Source organism: Vicia villosa, linkage group LG7 (genome assembly GCF_029867415.1).
Source record: "Vicia villosa cultivar HV-30 ecotype Madison, WI linkage group LG7, Vvil1.0, whole genome shotgun sequence".
NCBI lineage: Eukaryota > Viridiplantae > Streptophyta > Magnoliopsida > Fabales > Fabaceae > Vicia > Vicia villosa.
The window spans coordinates 122818625-122842996 of NC_081186.1; positions in this window are offsets into that span (position 1 = coordinate 122818625).

Below are 24372 nucleotides of genomic sequence, written 5' to 3' on the forward strand. Positions count from 1 at the left end.
TGAACAACGTAATATTTTTTAAACAAGTCTATATTAATAGTTGATCATTCATCAGAATCATGATCTCACTAAGTATCTCAAGATATATTATCAGTCATGGATCACTAAGGTCTTTCTTTAGGTTATAAAGTGACTTTACTTATAAAAGCTATTGATTTTTCTTTGGATTTAAAATCTTAAAGATAAGAGATCCTAAGGTTTTACTTTTCAAGAATTTCTGGTTCTTTGTTTCAACTTTCTTATAACCAATTTCTTTTGGTTTCTTTTTTTCTTTTTGTATGCTTGACTTTTGATTTTTGATTTTGTTTCAAGCATTTTGTTCTTTCTTCTTATTGCACGAGTACTATTTGCATTTTTTCTTTAAAAATGTTTCTTTTATTCATTTTCTCCCCAACTTACAACACCCTTGCTTTTTGCTTGCTCTCCTATCGTTAAGATAAGAAAACTCTGAGGGTGTTAAATACACAAGAAACTAGTGGTTTGAGTAGTATTAACCAATTCAATTTTAAAAAATGTTTCAAATGAAACTTAAGTCAATCACAAATATTAAATGATGAGGAGATAAGGGAATATATATATATATATATATATATATATATATATATATATATATATATATATATATATATATATATATATATATATATATATATATTAAACATATAAAGTTTATCCTAGTTCACCCTTTAACTCAGATATACATCCAAATTCCTCACACTAGTAGGTATTCCCTATAATCAAACAAATTATAAGACCAATAAGATATTTTCTGATCCAAGTGATATCTTAGATTTCTTAAACACAAAGAATGACGCGACTGGATTTCTTTGTTGTCTACAAGAATATGGATAACACTTAGACCTTTGATGAATACAACCAAGTAAATAAATAAATGAAGGGTTTTTTGAAAATATCACTCATTGAAGGATCTAAACATATAAGCACAAATACAAATGTTTGAATATTTTAATAGATATTGTATACAATGAAATCACTTATTTGCTTTTTTTTTTTTTGGCTTCGATAGAGCTTCTTCACTAAATGTTTTCTTTAGAAAAATCTATTATTTTCTCATATTAATTCTAAAATGTTTATTCAATATATGTTTCTTGAGATGGTGAGAGGCTCAATGATTTAAATATTGAGAATTTGAGCCTTTATATGGCTTCCTTTTTTATGATTGTTGGATGATCCTGATCTTTTGATTAATGAGTCGTTGATATCTTTATACTATTGCAGCAAGCTATGTTATATCCTTAGATCACATAACATGTCTTGTCAAATACAATATTGTAACCTTTTCACATAAAATATGTCCATTGCGCATACTATTACTTAATTGTCTCAAATTTGAATATTGAGAGAGAAAATAATCGAGTTGTTCTTTCCAAGAATAAGCTTTACAGTTGATTTGAATATTGAGGAACAAACCATTAGAGAATGCCAACTTAATCTTCTACTAGAATATCAAACTACTAAGTTGAAGCTTAGAGTTGACCAGAGGAACCATACAAAAACTTGAGTACGTATGACTCAGACAATTAAGTTGACAACATTTACTAGTAGGCACTAAAGCGAATTATCATGATGCATGTCCAAAGGATGCTTTAGTAAGTATAGTACCAAGATGCTTTAATGATCATTGTGGAAAAAAATGTTTTGACTAATAACTTCTTTATTTAGAACTACAGACATAGTATAATGATAATACACAGGCATTAGAGGATTAGACCTTTATGGTTCATAAAGGTACACTATGAGAAATAGGTGGATTTTCTCCTAAATTCCAACCATGCTTTACGTAGTGGGAGGTTAAATAATTCACCAACTAAATATTCAAAGTAAACACAATGCCAAGAGAAAATGATGTAAGAGGTTTCTTTAACAAGAAATTACTATTTTAAATCGAATTCAACTACAACCATATGTTTGTTATAGTGTAGTTACACAAGAAGTCTTCAACTAACTAAAACTAGGGTTGTGGGGTGGTATATCAGTCTGTGGCTAGAACATATAATATAGTATTTCGACAAAATATATATTTGAGTTTACAAAATCTCCTAAGTATATTTGAGTTTATAAAGTCTCGTACTTGTTCATGCGGCACCTTATCATTTTTATCTCATTTATTGAGTTAATGAATATAACTCTATATAAAAGACTGTTAAATTAAGTGAAATTTTCGATAAGAGACTATTTCTCGTGCATTAATTATTTATTTACTTGTAATTTTTTTTTTAATCATTTTGAAACCCGTTAATAGTCATTAATGATTATTAATTACAATAAGGAAAACAAATCAAATAAGGAATCTCAATTCAAGTTCATGCACTAATGTACAAAAAGAATAGAGCAGGGAGTCAAAATAAGGTGCAAAAAGTATGATACAAAAACAGATTCTAGAACATGGTTAAGACTAACTTGCTAAAATTTCAATTGATTGATTCCAACGACAATAACAAATCTTTTAGACATGACATTTAAATCACACAAATCATAAAAACGGGGCAAGAATCTTCAAATATTTACACTAACTTGCAAATGACTTTTGACTTCTTAATTATTGAGGTGATATCCTGAATTTATCTAATTTGGGTGGCAGCTTATGGAAATAACATTCTTTTAAAACCAAAATAAACTCTTCCACAAATAAAAATATAATGTTGGTGATTCTTCAAGTGTATACACATGCATGAAAAGAAATCTTCTATTTTTTTTTTTTTGGTTTGTTTGGGGTTTGGAGAAGAGGGGTAGAGAGAGATTTGAAAATAATTTATTTTTTTAATATAGAGAAATTTTAATATTTTTTGAATTTTTTTTTGTATAGAATAAAAAAAATTATTTTCAACATATTTTTAATTTTTAAAATACTATAACAACATAAATTATATTTTAAATAATTTGTCTAATCTCTTCAAAATCCTCAAAACTTCTCCATCAATATAATTTTTTAATTCTCTTAAACTAGTAGGAAACCCATGCTATCGCACGGGTCTGGCCGAGACTTCACATTATTACATGTACCTAGAGGTGTCAATTTATGGGGCCAATTAATTTGAGCCCCAGCCCCATAATAATGGGGCCTTAAAAAAATTCAAAAATAATAGGCCCTTAAACACATAGGGCCCAAACTTAAAAGGCCCCAAAATTTAAAAGAAGGCCATTAGGCCCCAAATCAAATAAAATTTTAATTTTAATTTAAAAAATAAAATAATAAAAAATTTAAAAAATAATAACTTTTAAACAAAATAAATATATTAAAAATTATAAATAAATAAAAAGTTTTTAAAAAAAGTTTTATTTAAAAAATTAAAAAATTGCGTTAAAGAAATTCTAAAACTAAAAAAAACAACTTTTTAGAAAAAACTAATAAAATTTTTTGAACAAAAAAAAATTAAAAAATTCGTTTAAAAAAAATTCTAAAAATAATGTATGATATATCAAATCCACTGATGTTAGCACATTTTCTTTCTAAAAATTCTAAAAAATTGAAAATGATTTTTATTTCTGAAAATAATCCTCTATCTTTCAACGTGATTCCATTTTTTTTTTCCTGAAAATAATCCTCTATCTAAGTTGTTCATATTATTAATTTTGCACAAATTCTGTTTTATATGTCATTGTTGTTTGTTTTAAGTGGTTAGTAAATTTCACTGTATATTATAAATAATTCAATCAGCCAAATTAAAATTTATAAACTGATTAATTTTCTTTAAATTGTTTAAATGTTTACTGTACGTTTATTATATGAGGTCAGTTTTTCTTTTCTAAATTGCAAATGTTTAATTTAATTTAAGTTCTGTGCCAGCTTAAAATAATTAATTAGTTTGACTGAATAAATGAATAAATTATTTTTGTATCATGATTAATCAATTCCAAGAGGCTTAATAATTTGTTAATGGAGATTATCGAATTAATAATGTTTAATGAAGATTATCGAATAAATATTTGTTAATGAATAAATTATTGCAAATGTTTAATTATTTTTTTTATCTTATTTAATAATGTATCTGCAAGATAATTAAAACTTAGTAGATTCCGCAAATAGTATATGTAAAAATGTAGTGTCTCACAAACTGGAATAAATGGATTTTCCAAGCTGTTGTAATCTTAATCCACAAAACACCTACGGATATATATATATATATATATATATATATATATATATATATATATATATATATATATATATATATATATATATATGAAGTTTTTTAAAAATTAAATTTCAAATTAAATTGATTTTGAAACAATTTTTAATAATCCTACTTTACAAATTACAAGAGTAATAATCCATATTGGAACTAGAAATGAAATTTTTTAAACAAAATAAGGCCCCTCAATAGGGCCCAAAAATAACACATTAATTAAGGGGCCTAAAATTATGGGGCCTAAAAAATTTCTCATTAACAAAGGGCTTAATAAAATAGGGCTTTAGTAGGGCTAAAAAATTGGGGCTTTGAAAAATTGGGCTTATTTGACAGCTCTACATGTACCTAATTATGACTTGAAAAGTTCCTTTATATATATCAAACATATATATTTAACCAAAATGCAACCCAAACTTAGTCAGGGCCGGTCCTTTGAATTTTGGTGTCTTGGGCGAATCAAAAGAGTGGTGCCCCTATAATTTTTTTTAACAATAAATACATAAAGATAAAAGAAATAATTAGATAAAAAACACATTTTCATTTGACATTGTCCAAAAAGAATAGAAATATGGATCTTTGAATCAATGTTTATACTACATTAAAACATAAACTACTCTAAAGAGACTTATTCTTCTTCTTCTTCTTCTTTTTGATCCGGTCTTTTTTTCCTAAAAAAAAAAATTGACCAAGCTTTTAAAATTATTTAAATATCATCCTCTTAGCATTTTTTATTGCAAAATCGTTAATAATTTGTTCATAATCAAGGTTCTTCAAAAAATTATTTTCAATTGAAATTAAGGCAGGACTATTTAATCTATCTGGTGATATATCTTGTGATATAGTAGATCTTAAATAAGATTTTAATAATTTTAATTTAGAAAAACTTCTTTCAGCAGATGCAATACTGATAGGGGTAGTCAATATTCCTCTCTAACATATGCATGCATTAGGAAAGCAATTAAAAGTCTTTAAAGAACTTGTATTATATAGTTTAATTTTGATTTAACTATTACCACTTCTCTAATAAGTTTCGGTTCTTCAAACAAAATTATTAATGATCTAAGCCTTTCAATACTAAACAAAAATCCAAAAAAATATTTTCATATGTGCTATACTGCTTAAATCTTCTATCAAGTGAGCCTATTGTTTGATATACAATATATAAGAAATCATGATTTCGAAAAAACTCTTCAGCAGACTCAAGATTCAACTACCCAATTATCATAGCTACTAAAAATTCAAAGTTTCTAATTCCATGAGTTGCTATAGATTCGACTTCACTCTTAATTTTGAGATCATTATCTTGTTCAGCTAGTTGAAGTAGTGTTTCACTCTTAATTTTGGGATCAATAATATAAAATATTTTCTATATCATTATTTTAAGTTTAGTGCCTCAATTAAACTTTGTAATTGTTAAAATTATGGATAAATTAATTGATATTATTTTAGTGGAATTAATCGATTTTATTCTTTTTTATATTTTATTTATGAGAAATTACATTCTTTTATTAATTTTAATTTTGTAGTGCCCCTATAATTTGTTAACCATTATTTAATTTTTTTTAAAAATTTCTAGCAAGTATTTTTATAATATATATAGTGATAAAAAAAATTTGGTGCCCCTAAAATTATGGGGCCTTGGGCTCCCGCCCCACGATCCCGTGCTCAGGGCCACACCTGAACTTAGTCATGTTAATCCCAAAAACTTAATAGTTAACCACAAAAGTGCTAATAATACATCTAAACTTTTAGCTCTTTAAATAAAACAATAAACATATAGATGGTACAATTTTCAAATGCTATATTCTTAAGTTATCAGAACCAATCAGTAACAAAGTTTGCATCATATACCTTCATAGTAAAATGCATAAAATAAGATTTCTATTTATCAAAACTTTAGAAAAAAAATAAATAAAGTGTGACATATATAGTTACAAAGAATGGGTAACATTAATATATTTATAACTTATAATCATTTATTAAATTTTAATTCATGTGTTTGGAATATCCACTACTAAAAAATTCACTTTTAGTGACCGATTTAGTGACCGAATTAGCCACCAAAATTTGACATTGATGAGAAAAATTTAAGAGGTCACTAAATCGGTCACTAAAATAAATTAGCCACCGATTTAGAGACTAAAATTTTGTGACCGAAATTTTGGTCACTACAGTGACTGAATTAGCCACCAAAATTTGATATTCATGAGCCAATTTTAAGAGGTCACTAAATCGGTCACAAAAAATATTTGTATATACAATTTAATTTTTATATATAAATTAGAGACCGAAATTTCGGTCACTAATATTTTTTGTTTTCTTTTTCTATTTTTAATCCCCTTTATTATGTTACTATTTCCTTTCCATTTTTTTAAAGATTTTAATTCTCTTTCAATTTTTAATTTTGACTTAAATTTTCATATTTTTTATTGTTTTAACATATAATATATTTATATAAAACAATATGTATATATGTTTAAATATCAAATATAACAATATATGATAAGTGTGTAGTGGCAAGTTCTTGTGAAAATACGCGGAGATCACAAGTTCGATTCTTAGGTATGATAACTTTTAATTTTATTTTATGAAAAAGAACACTAAAATCGGTCACTAAATTTAAGCTTAGCGACTAGCACTTTTTCAACCAAAAATTTATGGTCGTTAAATTGGTCGCTAAACATTTTAGTGACCGATTTTTAAGCTTTTTCGGTCTCTAATTCGGTCACTAAAAGCGAATTTTCTAGTAGTGATCAAACATAATATAACTTATTTTGCCGTTCATAAATATTCACGTAATTTCAATTATATATTAATAATATGTACCAACTTCATATTTATAATAAATCGTACAATTATTTTTATAACTTCAATTTTATAAAACAGTAACAAAAGAAATAGTTAAAAGATAGACATTAAAATGATCAATCAATAACTGGTATCTCATAGATACGTTCACATCTACCCGTCACTTATTTTTATAACTTCATTTTTATAAAACAGTAACAAAAGAAATAGCTAAAATACAGACATTAAAATGATCTGTCAATAACTGTATCTCATAGATACCTTCACATATACCCGTCAATTCAGATGAGTTAAGAAATCTCAGTTGAATCCAAATGAGTTAATTCTAAAAAAATTTAAACCTATTTAAGATATTAGCCCATTTTCCCAAATGTATAATGTATGACAACTCCCTTCAAATGCTTAATAGTTTCTATATTTAATGCATATTATTATAATATAAAAAATATAATTTATAAGTTTAAAAAAATATAATTTTAATTAAGAAATTAAACATAGTTCGAGAATAAAATTTATTAAACCTATTTGAAATATTAGCTAATTTTTTCAAACCTAAAATGTATGACCGCTCCCGTCAAATGCTTAAAAATTTCTATGTTTAATGTATTATTATAATAATTAAAATTATCACAATTAATGTATTTTATTTTTTACATTTTTATAAAGAGCCAAAACTTATTTTTGATGCGGTGATAAATCTTTATATTATGTGTACTAATTAAATAAAATGATAATATAGTATAAATGATACTTTTATCATAGAAAAAAACTAACATTTTTTTTATAAATTCAAATTTTAATATAATTTATTATATTTTAATAGTAGTTTTAATTACAATTAATGTATTACTAAATTTTAAAAAGAAAAACTTAAATAAAAGTTTAGTAAATGACTACAATATTTAGTTTAGTAATAAAATATTTATTTTAGTAATAAAATCTATGTACAAACATCATAAACGGATTGGTTTGCATAAAAAAAATTAAATTAATCATGATTGAAATTTTGCAATATTTTTTGTTGGATAATACTCTTTCTAATTAAATTTAAATTTTCTATCAATATCTTTTACGATTAAACACAATAATTGGAAGATTTTAAAATTAAATTAATAAATTATTTAATTGTAAGATTTTAATTAGTAAACACAATAATTGAAAATATAAAAATATTAAATACAATAGTTATGAAAGTGGACATATTAGACGTAATATCGTTTCATTTTTTTTAGAGATATCTTTCCATTAATTACAATAATTCAAATTTTATAGTCAAACTTGATTTTCCATATTTTTAAGGAATATTTATTTACGCAAACCTTTAGGATATACCATTCATCATCATATTCATAAATTCATAACCAAAACTAAAAAAACTTAGTTCAAAATAAAAACAATCCTCAAACAAAAGGAAAGAAAATAACATGAAAACAACTACTTTAATAGAACAATAGTAATAATAATAATTTGCTTATGTTTTTATTAGAGTAATAGTAATAATAATAATCTATCACGCGGTGAAAAAGGAATTGAAATATAATAATTACTAATAGAGAGTAATAACTATTACATTATATAAGTATATACGAAGAATCATTACAAATTTTTTCTCAGTATAATAATAATGATTTATTAATGACAAACTTAATTGAAACGGTTTTTTAATACAGAAGAAGCGTGATACGTAATCATCCAACTTTCCAAATTCTATTTTAAAATAATTTTTTCTGCCCCACTAACCCATACGTCCTTATGATTTTCCTTACGATTATTTGAAGAGAGTACCACATGGCATCGTTGGTATACGATTCCATCGAGTTTGGTCCTTACGATTTCAATTGAGTACCATGACATTTTGCGTTTTTCCATCTGACCAACAAATATTTCTGCACAAACAAAAACCATTTCATTCTTCCAAACAAAAAGAATTAAATTTAATTTTTTTTATAAAATTCAAGCAATAGAATTATTCAACCTTTTGTAATCACTATTCAAAAAACAAATAACTTACCTGGAATACACAGGCTGTAACTTGGAAGAAACACAAATACAAGGTTTTAGACCGTATTGAATGAGATGGAGGAACAAATAGGCATGTTAATCCACATAAAACCCATTTGTAAGAATCATTCGCCCACTTAAAAGAGAAATCATTCTTTGAAACTTTAAAATTCTGCATGATATAAGAACCTCCAGCTGCAAGTTCAAACTTTAAAATTTCAAGTTCAGACTTGAATTTGGAAGCCAACCAAATAAGTGGGTACAAATGCTTGAATCATATCACGCTTCAAAAAAAATTAAAAGAAAAATTATTTGTTAATCATAAGGCATGTTTGAAGAACTTGTTACAGACCATATATGCTTACACCTAACTGCTATCTTCCATAATTGATATCCTTCACTTCACAGAATCGATTGGGCGAGCCATAACAATACTTAAAAGGCTGCAAGAACAAAAATCAGATTTCATTTGATTTGGCAAATTAAAATCGAAATAAAAAAAATACACAAAACAGATATGAAAATTAAAATCGTACTTCCAGCAAAACAGATGTAGAGAAGAATTGTAAAACCTAAAAAAAACCCATTGAAGAGTGAACTCCATTGATTCAGTAAATTTCAAATTATGGAATAACTCTATGCATTTAATAGGACCTATTAGGGTTTCTTAATATGTGTAAATAAATAAATAATTAATAAAAAAAATATAAATATAAATATAAAATACCAACAAAAATTAAGGGAGCGACACATCAGCAGTAATTAATGCCAAATCAATAATATTTAGTTATTTTACAAGAAGTCATTTATACCCATGGAATAAGAAAAGTTTTAGTACATTTATCAGAGGGCTTTATGGTATTTCCAGGTACTTTTGCTTTTATATATTAATATTAGAATAATAGATTAGGAGAATTTTGATTTTTGAATAAAAATAAATCTTTTAAAATTTTCCTCATCTAAATTCTTCTATTTTCTTCCCTCGATTTTTCCATTTTTTTAAAACCTTTCCTCCTCTCCTCTCAAAACTCTCAAATAAAACGTCAGAATATGCTGACTTTTGTAGTTATTATATAATAAAAACTTTTGAACAAGACATGCAACAGTAATTCATATATAGCAATTAAGATTGTGAGAATGGAAATTTTACAGAAGATTGAAAAGGAATATTAAAATTGTAAAATAAAAGATTCTAACTAATATCTAAAATTTATAATATTATCCAATTAATTTGTAAGGTTAAATATACAAACATCTGTAATGCTAGCGAGTTTTGTTTTTAACCCCTAATAATTTTATTTTTTTTGTAATCACCCCTTGCAATATTCAGATTCTATCAAATATCTCACGGACTGCCACATTGCAGTAAAAATTCTCTCTTGCTGCTTACATGGCAGTCCACGTGTTATTTTCTTTTAATTTTTAATTTTTATAATTTCAAGTAGTTTTTTTTTTAAATTAATTTTTTTTTGAATTTTTTTATTACTGCTTTTATTATGAGGGGTAAATAAAAATTCGCTAATATTATAGGGGTGTTGTCTCCCTCATAATAAAAACAAGGCTTAAATATGTTATTGGTCCTTATAAATATAGCGATTTTCATTTTTAGTCCCTATAAAATTTTCCTTCAAAGATTGGTCCCTACAAATTTTTCCACCCACATTATTAGTCCTCAATGTTAAATCCCATAACAGATGATGACGTGGTTGAACAGGTTGAATAAAAAATTATTTTTTATTTATTAATTGTTGGACACGTTAAATCCTATTTAAACTGTTTTCACTTATTTTACAGCCATCTTGTAACATTTCTTCTTCCCCAACCCTAATTTCTAGCCGCCGTGTTCCACATTCCCCAGCAGGTTTTGAGGTGTTTATGCATCTTGCACTAAACCAGTTTTCATGAATTAATGTGACCAAATCTGCCATCCAAAATACACGGAAAAAAATAGTAAACTTATCTAATATCAACTTTGATTTGCTGTTATGCAATGTTATTTTATTTGGTTGTTATAAAATGTTATGTTATTTTGCCACTAGTATGCTAATGTACTACTTTGATTTGTTTATGAACTTATATAATATCAACCTACTGTACCACTATGTGATGAATTTCTAAATGTTAATTTGATGTAAAAATCATACTATCGAAGTATGCACTATTTTGTGATGTAACTGTCAACTGTTAATGTATTGCATTATGTTATGTTATGAACCAAAATATCACAACAGATTTTATGTATCAAAGTTATCATAACAGGTTTTATGTGCCAAACTGTTATAGATTTTATGTGCCACATAAATGTCCAAAATATCATGCCAAATTTGAGCCAAATTATGTCCACAATGTATCAGGTTTATATATGTCAAATTGTTCTTGTCAATTATGCCAAAACAAGTGCTTGCCAATTATGCCAAAATAAATCATGTCCACAAGTTATATATGTTAAATAAGTGCTTGAAGGAATCTGGAAATTACAAGGAGGCGATTACAATTTTTTTACCAAAAACTAAATTAAAACTCGCTAACATTATAGGAGGTGTTGTATATTTAACTCTAATTTATCCGATCGAGAAATGGTACTTAGATAGTAAAACATTAAATTAAAATTTTACTACGATAAAAATAATACATCCCATAATAAAGAGGAATGTGAGGCTTACTTAAGATTTTATTACGATAAAAATAATACATCCCATAATAAAGAGGAATGTGAGGCTTACTTTGTCGGACTATACATAGCTCTCAAAATGGAGGCAGAGAAAGGGTGATCAAATATGATTCATAGTTGGTCACATCGCAAATCAAGGGATGGTATCAGACTAAAGATACAATCTTGCAGCACAACTTAAAGAATGCAAAGGTTGTTATGGCTAAGTTCAACAAGGTATAAATTTAATAATTTCCCGTAGTGCAAAATTCAAAGACAAGTTTCTTATCGAAACTCGTTAGTTCTAAGACAAGGGGATGCAAATAGATTATAGTTGTTGAGATATTATTGAGATTTGTTGAAATATTATTGGGATTGATATTATTAATATAATATCAAATATAATCTAATCTAATAATATCAAATATAATTTAAGTTGTGTAAGCTCAAGCCCAATCAGGATTGTATATAAATAGTGATAATTTGTATCATTATTTATACAATTCAATAATACAATCCTTATTTCCTTTATTCTCTCCTCACTAAAAGTGCCTCGCGCACTAACAAATTGGTATCAGAGCTTCCGGTTATTGTTCTTGATCGAGTTTTCAAGGACTTCACGTTAGAGATCGTGTTTCCAGGAAACGTGAGTCAATCGCTGCAAAGATGAATGATACTAATGGCATTCCAAATTCCCTTCCAATGCTTGACGGAAAAAATTGGATCCAATGGAGAAAACAGATGGAATCCTTGTTTGGCTTCCATGAAACCCTAGAAGTGGTTGCTGACGGCGTTCCTGCGCTAGCTGTAAATGCTAGCGAAGCACAGAAAACAGCCCACAACAAAGTCAAGAAGAAGGATTGCAAGGTTGCGTATTGCATCAATCGGCAGTTGATTTTGCAAATTTTGACAGAGTCTTTCATGCTGAATCAGTGAAGGAGGCATGAAATATTCTTGTCAAATATTATGAAGGAGGTGAGAAAGTCTATGTTGTCAAATTGCAGACCTTGCATCGACAATATGAATTGTTTTTTATGGGAGAAGACGAAAAGGTTGCAGAGAATGTGTCGAAGGTGTAGAAACTCGTACATCTCATTAAGGGTTATGGTGAAACCCTAATTGATAAGATGATAGTTGAGAAGGTAATGTGTATGTTGACCTCTCACTCTGATCACGTTATCGAAGCTATTCAAGAATCCAATCAACTTAAAACCCTAAAATTGGAAGAGTTGGTTTGGTTCGTTGGAGGCACGTGAGATTAGGATTGTCGAAAAGAAATGAGTTCAAGATTCGATACAAGCTTTACAGGTTCAATCATAGAAAAATAATGGTGGTTCCAACAAATTCAAAGGCAAAGTTGACAAGACTCATGGCAAGAAGCCTTGGTCGAACTCTCACAAGTAGCAGGTCAAAGATAGAACTTCTGAATCCTCGAAAAAAGGAGGAGGAAACTATCAAAAGGACAAAGAAAATAAGAAAGGTGTGCAGTGCTATAACTTTGAGAAGTGAGGTCACTTATCTAAACATTGTTGGTACAGGAAAAACAATGGATCGACAAAAGGCAAGGACGAAGGAGCAAACCTTGCACGTCAAGATTCAAATATGGTGGTTATGGATGTAGTGGCAGATAACCACGTCAAATCCAAGATCTGGTTTCTCGACTCATGCTGCACATGACTAGTCAAAAGGTGTGGTTGGTATATTTCGACGAATCGAAGAAGAGCAAGGTAAAACTTACAAATAATAGTTCGTTGCAAACAAAAGGTACCGGCAACATGGTTTTTCAAATGAGTACTGGAGGGAAAGCTATGATCAAAGATGTAATCTATGTACCTGGAATAAAGTGCAACCTTCTAAGTGTTAGACAACTGTTCGACACCCAGAACTATTTAGTCTTGAAATCTCCATTATCGAAGAACAGGATGTTTAAGACCATGATCAATTCGACTGAAGTACAATGTCTAAAAACTGTTGTCGACCATAAGGATAGTTAGTTGTGGCATTTAAGGTTTGGATATTTAATCACTTAATCGACTGATTACTCAAGATATGGTTACTGGTATTCCAAGTCTTGAGATGCGTGATAAATTTTGTGAAGGTTGTTTAGTCGAAAACCAATCCAGAAATTCTTTCGCTTCGACTATGCCAATGAGATCATCCTGCATACTAAAAGTGGTACACTCAGATGTATGTGGTCCATTTGACAAATATACCATTGGCGGAAACAAATATTCTATTTAGTTTGTCGATGAGTTTAGTCGAAAGCTGTGGATCTATGTGATCAAGAGAAAGGGTGGAGTATTTGACATCTTTAAGGGATTCATCTGAAGTTTCCTGAAGAAGTGTGGAGTGGCAAACGACCATCAGTGAGTCATCTGAAGGTGTTTGGATCTACGTGTTACAAGCATGTTCCTGATGCAAGAAAAAGGAAGCTTGATGACAAGAGAGAACCTATGATTTTGGTAGGATATCATAAGACTGGTGCATACAAGCTGTTCAATCCAGTTAATGCAAAGATTGTGTTGAGTTGAGATATTGTGGTTGATGAAAATTATGTCTGGGATTGGAATTCGAGTTATTTAGTTTACATGCCATTGATAAGCTCTGACTTCAACGAAGAAAGTGTTGAACTCGAAGTTGATGAAATTGTCAAAACTCTAGTCAAAGTTGAACCAGTTGCTAATATTCCCAACATAGTCGAAGTCGAAGAAGGTGTGAATGCTACAAGTCAAAGACCTTAAAGAACTCGAATTCTTCTAGCAAGACTTCAAGATTATGAAGTAGCTGGTGATGATGAAGTCACACCAGATGGAGAATTAGTTCATTTTGATTTACTTGCAGGTGTTGAACCAATCAACTATAACGAGGCTCTAAAGATTCAAAAATAGAAATTAGCTATGGTCGAAGAGTTACAGACAATTGAGAGAAACAACACGTGGGAGTTAGTCGAATTGCCAACATATCAAAAATCCATCGACATAAAGTGGGTGTTCAAACTGAAACACAATGTTGGTGGGTCGATAGTAAGACATAAAACAAGATTAATAGCTCGAGGATTTCTTTAAAGAGCAGGGCTCGACTACTCTAAAATATTTTCTCCAGTAGCAAGATTGGAGACTGTTCGACTAGTGGTAGCATTGGCATAAAGTCGAGGCTGGTCGATATTTTACTTAATGTGAAGTCAGAATTTCTGAATGGTCCTTTAGACGAAGAGGTCTATGTATCATAACCTCCAGGGTTTATGATTCATAAGGAAGCATGTAAAGTATATAAGTTGCACAAAGCGCTATATGGCCTCAAGCAGGCATCTAGGGCATGGAACAAGAACATCGATTCATAATTAGTCGAATTGGGATTTGTAAAATGCAAATCTAAATATGGTGTCTATGTTCAGGTTGTGGCACAAAACATAATGATCATCTGCTTATATGTCGATGACTTGCTAGTAACTGGAAATAGTTTAGAGAACTTGTCAAAGTTTAAAGAGCTGATGATGATGAAGGAATTTGAAATGTTGGATCTTCGAGAATTGTCTTATTTCCTAGGCATGGAATTTTAAATGTCGAAGAAAGGTATGATGCTGCATCAAAGGAAGTATGTAAAAGAGATGCTCAAGCGATTTAGAATGGATGATTCGAATCCTGCATTCTCGCCTGTCGAACCAAATGTGAAGTTGGAGAAGAACGGAGAGGAAGACAAAGTCGATGTAACTTTGTTCAAGAAAATTGTGGGATCTCTGAGGTATATGTGCAGCAGTCGCCCTGATATAAATTTCGCAGTCGAATTAGTGAGCAGATACATGAGTTAACCAAGAGTGTCACACATGAAGGTTGCAAGAAGAATTTTAAGATACTTAAAAGGATCGATAGAGTATTGAATTATATTTCGACGAAATTCTGAAGACAAAGAAGCAACAGCCATTTTTTTTCATATGTTGATTGGTGGGGAGATAAGGAAGATCAAAGAAGCACAACTGGATATTTCTTTCAAGTATTTGATGCCCCAATTTCATGGTGTTCGAAGAAACAACTTGTGGTGGCATTATCATTGTGTGATGTTGAATATATAGCTAGATCATATGTTGCATGTCAAGCAATTTGGATAAGATCAGTACTTGAAGAAATGGAGGTCGAAGTAAAGAAATCCCTTCTATTTCAAATTGACAACAAGTAAGCCGTAAATCTAGCGAAGAATCCAATTATGCATGGAAGAAGAAAGCATATCAAAGCTATATTTCACTTCCCGAGGGAAAAGGAAAATCGAGGTGAACTTGAAGTTAGGATTTGCTCGAGTGAAGCACAGTTGGCCAACATTTTCACCAAAGGATTGAAGATCGACAAATTCCTAAATTTGAAAAATAAATTAGGAATAGTTCAGATTGGCTATTTTTAGAGTTGTTCGACAACTTGGATTATCAGGGGTATGTTAAGATATTATTGAGATTTGTTGAGATATTATTTGGATTGAAATTATTAATATAATATCAAATATAATCTAATATAATAATATCAAATATAATCCAAGTTGTGTAAGCCCAAGGCCAATCAAGGTTGTATGTAAATAGTCATAGTCTGTATCATTATTTATACAATTCAATTCAATAATATAATCCTTATTTCCTTTATTCTCTCTATTCTATACTCACTAAAAGTGTCTCACGAACTAACAGTAATACAAGAAATGTTGAATGCCCCTAGTGTTACGCACATGTTTGATTATGTAAGAGAAATAGGTGAAGAAACACAACCCATCAGTTGGATGACATCAATTGTCACATACATCTTTACATGGGAATTGCTCGATGATAGGAGGTTAGCCTCGAAGGTTGAAAGACAGACGTACTCCTATTCCTTGATGGAAGGCCGCCTATATAGAGGAGTATTCACCAATACTTTGTTAAAATGTTTAATAGAATAATAAGGAAGGAGAAGTGTCTTAGAGGACATTCATTAAGGGTTAGTAGGTCTTCATCACTTTGGAGGAAGAGCCCTAGCAAAGAAGACCTTGAAAGATAGATAGTATTGGCAAAAAATAAGGACGTTAACTAACTTGTTCAAAAGTGCAAAAAAAAGCTAGAGGCAGGGTGGCATATACATATACCCGCTAGCGGTGATGATTGCTCTAACATTGGTTGTTTTCCAAGTGGATGATGGATATCTTAGGTCATTTTTTGTTGATTTCTGGACACCTAAAGTATTTAATTATGGTCATTGATCACTTTACAAATTGAGTAGAGTTTGAACCCTTGGCAAAACTATTGGTCACAACATCCTTCCTTTCTTCAAAAGAAACATCCTCACAAAGGTTAGCATTTAGAGGTCGTGGTGACCAACAAAAAAATATGGTTCACGAATAAGATATTACGTGACCAATTAGACAAGCTACACATAACTCAACACTTCACTTTCGTGAAGCACCCTTAGACCAACAACCAAACAGAGTTTGAAAAAAGAGTTTTACCTTATCCTCTACTTTGCCTTGCTCTTTCATATCTTCATTTTTCCATTATTATATATTTTCCTAATTTGGTAGTTTTTTTATTTGTATCCACATATTCAATTCCTTTCCCTTACCTTCCATAGGAGAAACATACTTTTGACTAACCTACGACACACTGGCCATGATCCCCATTGAGATAGGGGAGTTGAGCAGAAGAACCTTACACGCCTTGCCAAAGGAAAACATAAAAGATATTTTTAGGGAAGAGTTAGATCTCCACAAACAATTTCTAAATTAGGCCATATCAAATGAGATTGTGGTTAACCAAAGAATGACATCAAAATACATTAAGATGGTGATTCCCTGAGACTTCAGTCATAAAGACCTGGTTCTAAGGAGAATGTAACTGAAATGAAGATGGATCCAAACTATGAAGGGTTGTATTAAGTCATCCTAGCACCAATCGAGGGCATATACTCTTGTGCTCACCAAAAGACTTCAAACACAAAGGGTTCGTGGAGCGAATTTTGATAAACAATTAATGAAAACTTTTCACGAAAATAATTGATTTTACTTGGATAATTTTAAAAAGATATATGAAGTAAAGATTAATGCATGGAAAATAAATAATAAGGAAATAAAAGAAAAGAGATACGAAAATTCACACCAGGATTTGGTTGGATGAAAATATGGAATTAAACGGTCTAGAAGTGGGGTTAATAGACCTCCCAAGTTAAAAATTTGTCTAAGTTAATAGTTGGGTAATTATTGGGACTATAATGAGTCTAAGTAATATTATTCTTATTATTGATAATATTATTGTCATTCATATTAGTATTATTACTATTATTTTAATTATTATTATTGTTGGATAATTATTGGGACTATAATGAGTCTAAGTAATATTATTCTTATTATTGATAATATTATTGTCATTCATATTAGTATTATTACTATTATTTTAATTATTACATTGTTGGATTAACTAATTAATAATTGAACTAATAAAGAATTAGGGAAATAGGGGATTAGAGAGAAGTAAAGAACATTTTTTTACGTAATAGAGAAAAAGGAGAGCTAGGGCAAAGGAAAGGGAATCAACCAAATCTTTATTGTCAAAGGGAATCAAGCTTTAAATTAAGGTAATAGGGAGAATTGGTTCATCTAGTGATGTATGAACATGAGAGGGTAGTGAGGGTTCCTTCCCCTCTTAGGTTTGTATGTATTTTTCTGTTTTCCATGAATTTTACTGCGTTTGTGCATATATTAGCATTGAAATTCGTAATTGGATCTATGTGAATGATTGTGATGTTGATGATCTCATAAAATGTTGAATTGTTGCTTGAAAATTATGTTGTGATATGTTTTTGATGAACAATATTGTTGGTGATGGAAATCTAAGATTGGGCATGTAATTGGTATGATAAATTCCTGTTTATTGAGGGATAATTGATATAGAATGAGTATAGGTTGATAGAATATGAATTAGGACTATTTTGGACTGATTATAGGAGCTTGGAAGTGCTTCAATGGGGGAAATTGCACTGATGCGAATTGGTGCAGATCTGGGTATTTTGTGTCATAGACTGCCCTTACGCGTAAGAGGAGGGCCTTACGCGTAAGAGGGGACTTCCTAGGGGAATTACACGTACGTTACGCAACCTTGTCCTCGGGACAACATGCACCTCTATCAATACCTGTAAGGTAAGGGAAGGAGGCCTTACGCGTATGGGAAGGTATTACGCGTACGGGGGATTCTAAAGGGGGTTCTGGGAGAAAACTTCCTTTGGGCATATGCGTAATGGGCTAGGAATTATGCGTAAGGGGATGGCATGGAGTCAGACGTTATGCGTATGGGACAGGGCCTTACGCGTAGGGACGAGCATGTGTAGAAAATTTTCCCGTTTCCTAGATCTCTTTCCCGATTTCGCATGCATTGTGAATTCTAAGGATTCTGGAAAGTAATAAGGACTTAGATAATCAGAAAATAAACTAGGTCAGTGGCAAATGATTAAAATGTGGGAGTTTTACGGGGACTTTAAATATACTAGAGGTTTGTGTGCTTATGCTGTGAATTTCTTACCATTGTATGTTCTATTGGGAATGATATAATTCAGTGAAGGAATTACAGGGAGTATGTGGCTCACTTGTGATCAGTGTGGATCGTGATATTTATAATATTATATTGAATTGTGCATAATTGTATGCCATGCATCATCATGTCGTGTTATGTGGAGATGAGCCTATGTGGGAATCCATGATGGGTGCCTAGTCTCTTCCGGACTCTTGAGGTAAAGTCGTATGGAGATAAGTCGTAGTTCGGAGGAATGATTAGGACTTATCTGGATTCCGAAAGGAATTGGGTTCATATCATTGAACTGTATTGGTTGTGTTGGTATCACATGCATAGAATTGTGATGGGTGAATTACTTACATACATAAATGAAATATGAATTGTGCATAGTGAATGTGTGGGATGTTATCATGTGATTTATTTGTACATGTGATTGTTGTATTGATTGTGAATACTACTCCTTAGCATGTGATATTCACCGAGTATTATTTGAATGGAATTTTCGCCCCTTTTCTAATGTCGTGTTTGTGCTTCTTTGGATGTACAGATAAGCCAGGTACTTGAGTATGGCATGAAGCTTGTGTTGCTCGGTCGAGTCTTAGGAGTCGGTCTGATATGTAACACGAGGAACATGGGATTATTTTTGTTTGTGTGATTTTAATTGTTTAAATTGTTATGCAACTTAACTTTTGGATGATGTTAAACCACGAGTTGGTGAAGTTATTTTTGTTGAGGCCTTAGAGCCATAGAAGGGAATTATTTGTGAACTTCCTCTATATGATTTATTTGCTTAGCAATAAAGAATGAAGTGACTTGATACTTCATGAGTTTTTACGAAATGTGACATTCCTACTTGTGTGAACTCTGATTAATTTGTAAAAAAATATTTTGTTATTTTATAATTAATTTATGGGAAAGTAGGGTGTTACACTAACTGAAGGTAGAAGAAAACACAAGAAGGGGGTTTGAATTGGGTTTTCCACTCTTGAAATTTTTTTGTCTCTTAAGTGAAGTGGTGTAAACTATAATTTTGATTGCTTTGCAGGAACATAAATCTAAAAATAAAGCATAAACAAAAGTAAAGAACACACGATATATCCTGGTTCACTTGAGAAACCCCAACCTAATCCAGTCCACCCGACCAAGGTGATTTCGCCTTGAACTCAAGGACATAATCCATTATAACCAAACTTATTACAACTGCATGGACAACTGTCTATGACTAACTCTACACAAGCTACCCGCGAGTGACTCACAACCACTAAGACTACCATCTTAGTCTTCCCATAGCTTCTAACCTAACCGGTCCTTCGAGGAATACAAAAACTTCCTAAAGCTTCTGACCTAACCGGTCTTTTGAGGGAACAAACATCTGTTTGTTTTTAAATAAGGTTTGTTTACAATTAAGAACTTCTACACAAGTATATGTAAACTCAATTAAGTACATCATAAGATCCTAATACACACTAAGAATATTACCATGTATTGTATATTTTGATATACAATCTTCTTTTCTTCAAGTTACTTCTTAACGAACAACAGCCCAAAGTCTTGAATTTCTCACTTCTTATTCTTCATAAGCTTTTGAAAGCATTGTTGATCTTGATATAGCACAGAGAAGAACTTTATCATCTTGATTCATCTTAGAGTATTTTTGGACAACATCACATACTCTATTTGATTTGATAATCACTTCAGAGCACAACATTTATGTTGTGAATTTGTAGTTGAAGCTTCCATGATCATCTTCCTTAACAATATAAAGAGAGAACCATTTGATCAAGAGTCGTTCTAGTTGTTACTATTCTGGTTGATGGTTGTGTTATTTTTCACAGTAAATTTTTAATACCAACAACAACTTTAAACGTATGATTTTTTCCTTATATAACCAAAGAAAATAGAGTCGTTGAACAACAGCTGGCTATTGAAAAGAGTCGTTACACAATGATTTGGAATAGTACTACCACGTCTCTGTACTGTGTACTTATCAATGTTAACGGTAACATTTGGCTTCTAAACTTCAAAGGCTTTCGATGATAGAGGTTTGAAGCATGAGTATAGTTGAGATACGTCAGTTTCCAGATATTTAGGTCTTCAGTTTTTTCAGAATTTTTTTCGCTCAGAATCTTGTCATTGAAACTTCAACACTTATCTTTGAAACCTTATTCTTCAAAACTTCAAGTATTCAAAGTGTTTAGAACTGCGTCTTCAGAGTCTTTAGCACTTGGTCTTCAGAACCCCCTGTCTTCAAAACCATAAATCTTCATAACCTCAAGTCTTCAGAGTCTGCGTCTTTAGAATCTTTAAGCACTTAATCTTCTGAATAGGTTTCTTCAGACTTTAGAAACATGAATCTCAAGAATCCTTACATCTTCAGAATCTTCGCTTGCTTCACAATCAGAACCACTCTTAGAATAGAATCCATAGACACATTGCAGCAGCAATATCAAACATCCTTGTATCTTTCAGATCATGATCACATATTGCGACTTGTGTTACACATAGTAACTCGCATAATATCTTCAGTGTTCATCTTGATAATGTTTGTTTGATATAATAACTTTAACAATCATGGTCTTGCACAGAAACAAACATTAGAACATAAAATATTTCTTTCACAAATACTCCATTGTTATCATCAAAACTCAAAGATATATTGCAGATCCAAATCTTGTTCTTACACTGACATCCGATCATAAGGCTAACTAAATGAGTCTAATTGAATACAATGGATGTGAGGGGTGCCAATACCTTTCCTTTGCATAACTAACTCCCGAACCCTAATTTGGTTGTGATGAACAATTGTCGTTGTTTATGAGTTTTATCGATATTTTCCCATTTCTTTTGGAATAAATAAAGTTCAGTGGCAACTTTTTTATTTTTTGAGTATGCAGTACGCTCGAGTTTTTTCGTGTTGCGATAATAAGCCAAAGTGGAAAATATCTGAAGCTTCATGTGATTTCAAGCAGTGTCAACACAGGAGATAATATCTGACAAAGGGCTTGTAGAATATAAGTTAATCTCCCAACTTAGTAAGTGAGTGAACTTATGTAAGCAAAGGGCCTTTCCGTAAAAGTATATGGCTATAAGCATACACCCAAAAATCTTTTAAAAATATATTTTATCAAGAGAAAACATCTTTAAAAATGTCTTGGAGTTGTACCAGATGACTTAGGAGTTAAGGAAATAGCTAGAGGGAAAATTTTGATTAATCTAATCTATTATGACTTTGGTCTAATCGATTAGCTCAATTCAAACTTACATGCTAAGCCACTCAGACACCGCCTTAATGATGTGCAACAACCATATATCTTAAATTTCCATTTCAGTGAATGCATATTTCGTTTTTGGCACACCTATTGCCTATAAATTGAGGCATCATTACTCATTTCAAATCATCCAGAAACGTGTTTTAACACTTCCATCTTTCATTGTCTCTATAGTTTTATTTTACTTTCTCTCACTAGATGTCATAGCCAAATTCTTTTGTGAGGAAAGTCTCTTTGTGAGTGAGGTTGTTTGTGTAATTTTGGAATGATAGAATTGTAAAATTAATCAAGGAAATATTTTATGTATACCTTGGTTGAATACTGTCCAATTAGGGATTATTTATGGTTAGAAGCTAAACCCAATAAAAACTTTGGATTGAGATTGTGTGATCAATTTCTATTTTGGTTGGAGATTAGTCATTATAAATATCTTCCCTTGGTTAGCTTATTCAAACCAAGATTGGTTGGATATTAGTCGATAGTAAAATGTTCTTAGGTTTATGATTAGCCTGGTTAAAATCTCAGAGGTTATAGTTTATCCTGTTAAAGCCAAGATTATTGAGCTCAGATTTTTGGAACTTGAAGATAAATCGCTACAAGGTCTGTGTTTGTGGAAAGAAGACTAACCGCTTCAATCATTAGTTGGTAGGGAAGCTTGGCCACTCCACTCTCAACAATATTTTGGAGAAAAGACGTAATCACCTATACCTATCATCCTGTAATTTTATGGTTGAAGGTCAACCACCATTTACTTGTATAAGGGGGGTTTCGTGAGCCTTTCCTAAAAAAAGCTCTCAAGTATTATTGGAAACTCTCAAGACCAAGTTTTAGGGAGAAGAGTAAGTCCTTTAGATTTGACCGAACCTCAATAATTTTTTGTGCTCTTCTTCTTCCCTTAAATATTTAATTTCTACTATTTAATTTATGCTGCTAAATTTTTTTATAAATGTTTCTTAACTCTAATTTGAATTGCTAAAAGTTTTCAAAACTATGTTTTTCCAAATCACACAATTCACCCCCCTTATATGTGAAGTCTCAAGTTCAACACTTCATTCAAGGAAAATGGTTGACTTTCAATCATACATTAAGACTGAGAATATATAAGTGGAGTCTTCTCCTTCAAATGGTAGATCAAAGCAGTTAGTCTTTGTTCCATAAACGGTAGATCAAAGCGGTTAATCTTCTTTCCACGAGAATCTTAAAACGGTTACTCTTTAAGCTTCTAAACAACCTTTGTAAGCTTTTACCATAGGCTGAGCTCACGAAACTTAAACTTTGGTCTTACACGGGCTAACCAATAAAACAAACCAGTTAGCACGGGACAAACATATCTAAACGACCTAAAAGGGCCCTAGCTTCTTCGACTGTCTCGCATGACAGAAGAGCCTTAGTATTTATTACCCGAACCTCCTAGATGGCCTCTCCCTATTCGTCAACCACCGGGTCACCTGCCCTCGTTACCCATTGAGCCGGACTGAAGCCCTCCACATATCGACACAATGCTGCATATGTCGCCGTATCCTGATCGTCCAGGTCCTCGTCCTCATAGGTGTAATCCTTGGGGTGGAAATGTGCTCTCCACCACCTAAAAGAGAACACCGACGTAAGTTTGGTCTTAACCTGACCATGCTCGTTGAGAGCCCGCTGTCCATCTTCATCGGTGACGGAAACCATCCTCAGGACCGAGTTGTACGCCCCTTCACTCTCAGGACGGATGATATAATACCTCTCTTTAAAATCCTTGACAGAATCCGCGAACATTTTAAAGAGCCTCCGGTCGGCATTTTTGAAGGAGACCCAGCTATGTCGCCCCTCGGATGACTGCCGCTGGATCCCGAAAACAGTGAAGGAACAGCGGCACCATGGCCCCGATGTGTAGATAGTCACCCATGATCTTGAACGCCCGGATAAAAGAAAAAGCGTTCAGATGAGGAAACTAGAGAATCCGACGTCTTTGAAAATGTACTTATACATAGCAAA